Source organism: Arachis ipaensis, chromosome B10 (assembly GCF_059453495.1).
Source record: "Arachis ipaensis isolate K30076 ecotype BB chromosome B10, ASM5945349v1, whole genome shotgun sequence".
NCBI classification, from domain to species: domain Eukaryota; kingdom Viridiplantae; phylum Streptophyta; class Magnoliopsida; order Fabales; family Fabaceae; genus Arachis; species Arachis ipaensis.
Genome location: NC_142435.1, coordinates 77,484,092 through 77,490,459, shown reverse-complemented (window position 1 = coordinate 77,490,459; position 6,368 = coordinate 77,484,092). Strand labels below are relative to the sequence as shown.

The 6,368-nt window shown below is 37.3% G+C and overlaps 1 non-coding gene across 1 annotated transcript; it reads right to left on the bottom strand.

Annotated features, from left to right (window-relative positions):
• Window positions 1–2,660: 2,660 nt before the first annotated feature.
• On the bottom strand, window positions 2,661–2,767 carry LOC148580513 (small nucleolar RNA R71). The gene has a single exon (XR_015899165.1). It is a non-coding gene; the product is annotated as a small nucleolar RNA R71 (small nucleolar RNA).
• Window positions 2,768–6,368: the final 3,601 nt, after the last annotated feature.

Below are 6,368 nucleotides of genomic sequence, written 5' to 3'. Positions count from 1 at the left end.
TGGACTGTTCATTTCCACTTATGTCCATGATGGAAAAAAGGGAATTGATATTAATTATAAATAAATTATATTTTTTATTTTTATTTTATTTAATTAAAAGCAACCGAATAAAATAAAATAAAATAAATAGAAAATAAAATAAAAGTTTCGAAAACTAAAATAATTGATTAATTAAGAAATTTGAAAAACCTTGGATATGATTTTCGAAAATTGAAGAGAGAGAAAGTGGTTAGGGAGTTTTGAAAAAGATACGTTTTAAAATTAAAGACATGATTTTAAAACTTAAGACTAAGATAAGATAGAATAAAAAAATTAAGAATCTGAATTTTTTTAAAAGTAAAAATCGAAAATTTAATTAAAATAAAGGGAAAAGATATTTTGAATTTAATGAAAAAAGAGAAAAATAATAAAAAGACACCAAACTTAGAACTTTTTTAGATCAAAACAAAGAAAACAAACATGAAAGTTTTGAATGTCAGGATGAACACCAAGAACACTTTGAAGATCAAGATAAACACCAAGAACAAATTTTGAAAATTTTTAAGAAAATAAGGACACACAGGACACCAAACTTAAAAATTTTATATTTTGGACACTAATAATTTGAAAATGCACAAGAAAAACAAGGAAAGACACAAAACAAGAAAGACTAAAGATCAAACAAGAAAAATAAACAAGAACAACTTGAAGATCAATGAAGAACTAAGAACATGTAATTCGAAAAAAAATTGAAAGAAAAATAAAAACATGTAATTGACACCAAACTTAAAATATAAAACTGAACTCAAATAAAAGACTCAAATTTAGTGACTCTAAACCAACAAAGAAAAATTATTCCTAATCTAAGCAACAAAATAAACCGTCAGTTGTCCAAACTCGAATAATCCCTGGCAACGGCGGCAAAAACTTGGTGCACGAAATTGTGATTCACACTTTCACAATTCCGCACAACTAACCAGCAAGTGCACTGGGTCATCCAAGTAATACCTTACGTGAGTAAGGGTCGATCCCACGGAGATTGTCGACTTGAAGCAAGCTATGGCTATTTTGTAAATCTTAGTCAGGAGATTAATAATGAGAGTGATTGTATTTATGAAAAATAAACAAGATGAAATAAAGAGTACTTGTGATTCAGTAATGGAGAACAGATTGAGGTTTTGGAGATGCTTTGTCTTCTGAATCTCTGCTTTCTTACTGTCTTCTTCTTCACGCACGCAAGGCTCCTTCCATGGCAAGCTGTATGTTGGTGGATCAACGTTGTCAATGGCTACCATCCGTCCTCTCAGTGAAAATGATCCAAATGTGCTGTCACCGCACGGCTAATCATCTGCAGGTTCTCACTCATATTGGAATAGGATCCATTGATCCTTTTGCGTCTGTCACTACGCCCAGCACTCACGAGTTTGAAGCTCGTCACAGTCATCCCTTCCCAGATCCTACTCGGAATACCACAGACAAGGTTTAGACTTTCCGGATCTCAAGAATGGCTGCCAATAATTCTAGCCTATACCACAAAGACTCTGATCTGAATCAGGAGGCTAAGAGATATGTACTCAGTCTAAGGTAGAACAGAGGTGGTTTTCAGGCACGCGTTCATAGGTTGAGAATGGTGATGAGTGTCACGGATCATCACATTCATCAAGTTGAAGTGCGAGTGAATATCTTAGAAGAGAAACCAGCGTGATTGAATGGAAAACAGTAGTAATTGCATTAATTCATCAAAACACAGTAGAGCTCCTCACCCCAACCATGGGGTTTAGAGACTCATGCCGTAGAAGATACAAGTTTGAATGTAAATTGTCATCAGGAACAAAATGAATCTCTAAAAGTGGTTTTTATAATGAACTAGTGACCTAGGGTTACAGAAAATGAGTAAGCTAGAATAGTTAGTGTAGAAATCCACTTTCGGGGCCCACTTGGTGTGTGCTTGGGCTGAGCATTGAAGCTTTCACATGTAGAGACTTTTCTTGGAGTTAAACGCCAGCTTTTGTGCCAGTTTGGGCATTTAACTCCAGCTTTTATGCCAGTTCTGGCATTTAACGCCAGAATAGGGTAGAAAGTTGGCGTTCAAACGCCAGTTTGCGTCACCAATTGGGCTTCTGTAGCTCGAGAAAAGCTATTTCGAGTGCAGGAGGGTCAGAATCCTACAGCATCTGCAGTCTTTCTTCAGCCTCTGAATCAGATTTTTGCTCTGGTCCCTAAATTTCAGCTAGAAAATACTTGAAATCATAGAAAAACACACAAACTCATAGTAAAGTCCAGAAATGTGATTTTTGAATAAAAACTAGTAAAAAAACATAACAAAAACTAACTAAAATATACTAAAAACAATGCCAAAAAGTGTATAAATTATCCGCTCATCAGCTGCAAAAAACTTTGAGTTGAAGCCACAATTGGTCACCCAAGTGCAATAGAACTTCCAGTATCATGGGCTTCCTCATGAAGATCCAAATCAATTTATCTCTGATTTTCTGCAGATATGTGATACTATGAAGACAAATGGAGTGAACCCAGAGGTGTACAGACTCATGCTCTCCCCTTTTGCTATGAGGGATAAAGCAAAGCTATGGCTAGATTCCCAACCAAAGGAGAGTTTGAATACTTGGGAGAAGGTTGTTACTAAGTTTCTCACTAAATTTTTCCCACCAAAGAAGCTGACTAAGCTTAGGTTGGAGGTTCAGAATTTCAGGCAGAAGGAGGGTGAAACCCTTTATGAAGCCTGAGAGAGATACAAGCTACTGACTAGGCAATGCCCTCTGGACATGTTCTCCAAATGGACCCAACTAGATATCTTCTATGAAGGCTTGGGTGAGATGTCCAAGATGAGCTTAGATACCTCTACAGGTGGTTCACTACACAAGAAGAAGACACCAGAGGAGACTATTGAGCTTATTGAATTGGTAGCTAGCAACCAATATTTATACTCATCTAACAGAAATCTTGTAAACTCTGAGACCTTTCAGAAGAGAGGCGTGTTGGAAGTGGAAGCTGTTAATGCTCTTCTTGCTCAGAACAAGCTTATGTCTCATCAAATAAATCTACTTACTCAACAGATGGGTGGCATGCAAGTCTCAGCTATCAACACTCAAAATTCACCCCAAGAGACCTCCTATGACATGGCAGGTAACTTTGTGCAAAATGATAATTATGATTATGCTCAACCCTCTTCTGAACAGGTCAATTACATGGGGAGTGGTCCTAGGAATCCCAATAATGATCCCTATTCTCAGACCTACAATCAGGGGTGGAGAAATCACCCAAATTTTGGATGGAGAGACCAACCTCAGAGACCTCAGAAATTTAACAATAATTCTCAGGACAGCTTCCAACAGAACAATTACAATAACCGTCAATTTTAGTCTCAGCAGGCAAACTCTAAATCCCAAGAAGATGCAAATTGGGAGATGATGAAGAGTTTTGTGCAGGAAACCAGAGCATCAATCAAGAATTTGGAGATTCAGATGGGTCAAATAGCCACAAGAGTTAATGAAATTGATCAGAGGACAACTAATAGCCTTCCTGGTAACACAATTCCAAATCCAAGAGAGGAATGCAAGGCTATCACCTTGATAAATGGACAAGTGGCAAGTATGAGAGCACAAGTTAGTGAGGAGCCCGCTGAAAAAGAAGCTCTAGAGGAGAAGAAGGAAGAGGTAGAGCATGTCCCTCCAAAGAGTGTAGACAACCCATTTTCAGACTCTCTTGACACTTATGCTACATTGCCAAAGGCTCCTGATAAAGGCCTAAAATGCCATATCCTCAGAGACTTCAAAAAGAGACCAAGGACAAGCAGTTTTCAAAGTTCTTGGAAGTCTTTAGAAAGCTGCAAATCAATATTCCTTTTGCTGAGGTTTTGGAACAAATGCCTTGATGGGTTAAAAACAGATTTTCAACATCTAAAACTCACCGGCAAGTGTACTAGGTCGCATCAAGTAGTAATTACTCACATGAGTGAGGTCGATCCCATAGGGATTGAAGGATTGAGCAATTTTAGTTAGGTGGTTGATTTAGTTAAGTAAATAAGTGATGATTTGAGTGAATTATGATCAACAAAAGGTAAATGACATGAAAATAAAAGAGAGAGGGGGAATTGACAATAAATTAAAGAGCAGAAGAAGTAAAATAGCTGAATCATAAATTGCAAGAAATGTAAATGACTAAAACTTAAATTGCAAGAAATGTAAACAGCTGAAGCTTAAAGTGCAAGAAATGTAAATTGCTTGAATAATAAAGGGGTGTGGGATGGTGAGATTTAGAATTTAACAACAGAAAGTAAAGAAAATGAATTAAGTGCAGCAGATCTAAACAGAATTGGAAAATTGCAATGAAGAACAAAACAGAAAGTAAATTCAACTCAATTGCAAGAGCTAGGAAAGAAATTCAAGAGCTCAGAGGCTCAATGAGACTAGAAAATAAGTCTAGATCTCAATTTCTTCCTTGGTCCAATAGAGAACAAGTTGTAGAAGAAAAGAAAATGAAAATAGTAAAGGAAACTCAGATCCACTTCTTGGAACAATTGAGAAGAGAGGTGAAAGATGATTCTCAAACTTAGAATCAATGAAGCTCTTCAATCTCAATTCAAATTCCCAAAATAGAAAGCAAAGGTAGCAGAAGAAATGAAAATAAAATCAGAAAGCTAAATCCAATTCACAATTCCTTAGAATTATGCAGAAGAGAACAACAATGAATTGTAGATCAAGGATTGAAATAGAATTCCTTCAATCTCTATCCACAATTCAAAAACAGAAAGCAAGAAATGGAAAAGTGAGAACAAGGAGGAGAGAACTCAGCTCTCAATCCCAATTCCCAATTCAAAGCTCAAAACTCAAAAATGAAAGTTCAAAAGTAAGCAAAAGGTCAAAAGGTCCTCTATAACTCAAACTAAGTCCTATTTATACACTTTCTATTTTTTATCTTCAGAATTTGGAGTGGGCTTCTCATTTGGTGAAGAATTGGATCCAAAGTGGCAATTGAATTAAAATTAGACCCATGGTTCACCTCCAAGGGAGCGTTCAGTTAACTAAACCAACTGAGCGCTACAAGTTTTGGTCCCAGGCTCTTTTGATGCGTGCAGCCTTCCCAGCATTGGCGTTCAGTTAACAAACCTCGTTGAGCACCCCCTTTGTTGTAGAATGATGCTTCACTTCGATCCTTGGTTGGGATCAATTTGGTGCCCCATTTTCCTTGTACTAGTATAGCGCTCAGTGAATCAACATAACGTAGCGCCTCAAGCTTATACAAGGTTCCAGATTCGAGCCTTGCTGAGGCCAATTTTATGGCCAATTTTATTTCACAGGTAGCGCTCAGTGAAAAAGAAGTAACGTAGTGTTACTTTGCTTTGAGTACAAAGCTCCCCCTTTTGAATCCCACTGAAGCTATTCTGGTGCACAATTTCTCCTTTTTGAGTAACGCTCAGTTAACAAAGGTAAATTAACTCCCTTTGCTTTGAGTAGCGCTTCTTTTTGGTTCCATGTGTGCCTGGTTCGAGCCCTGGTGGATGAATTTTGGCTAATTTCCTTTCCAAAGTCTTGTGTTGCTCCTTCCTTGTGTTCCCCAGTTCGAACCTTAGTTACTTCCTTCCTTAGTGTTGTGCCTTGATTTTCTTTTGGGTGAGGCACGAAAAAGTTAACTTAATTAACTGAGCACCATGAGTTTTGCCTTGTGAATATTGGTTCTTTGGGCGCTCAGTTAAGTGAGTTCACTTGGCGCTATGCCCTTTGCTCCCTTGGTTGATGTGCCACACTTTTATTTCCTTGGGTCACGCTTTCCAAAGCGTGGCCTAAGGTCCAAAGCATGCTTTAACTTCAAAAGTGTGCCAAAATTCCTTTTTCCACCATTTCTTCACCTACAAGTAATCAAAACAACCAATCAAAGTATCACCAAATTCACAAGGTTCATAAATTATTCAAAAACCAACTAATTTTAGCTTAAACCTCATGATTTAGTGTTAAATAAAGGATGGTTGATTGATTCAACAAAACCATGCAAAACCACTTCAAATTACTTATTTCTAATGTAAGAAAGTACATAAAATCTAATAAAACAAGTGAAAAATACTTGAAAAGCAAGCATAAGATGACTTGTCATCACGCCTCTTTATGTCAAGTTCATGAAGGAGCTGTTGTCAAAGAAGAAACCTTTAAAGGGAGATGAGACGGTGGTCCTGACTAAGGAATGTAGTGCCATAATTTAGAATAACTTGCCAAGGAAGATGCCGGATCCAGGGAGCTTTCAAATTCCATGCATCATTGGGAGCATAACCTTTGAGAAAGCATTATGTGATCTGGGAGCAAGCATCAATTTAATGCCCCTGTCTGTAATGAAGAAGCTACAAATCCAAGAGGCACAACCCACAAAGATAGCATTAC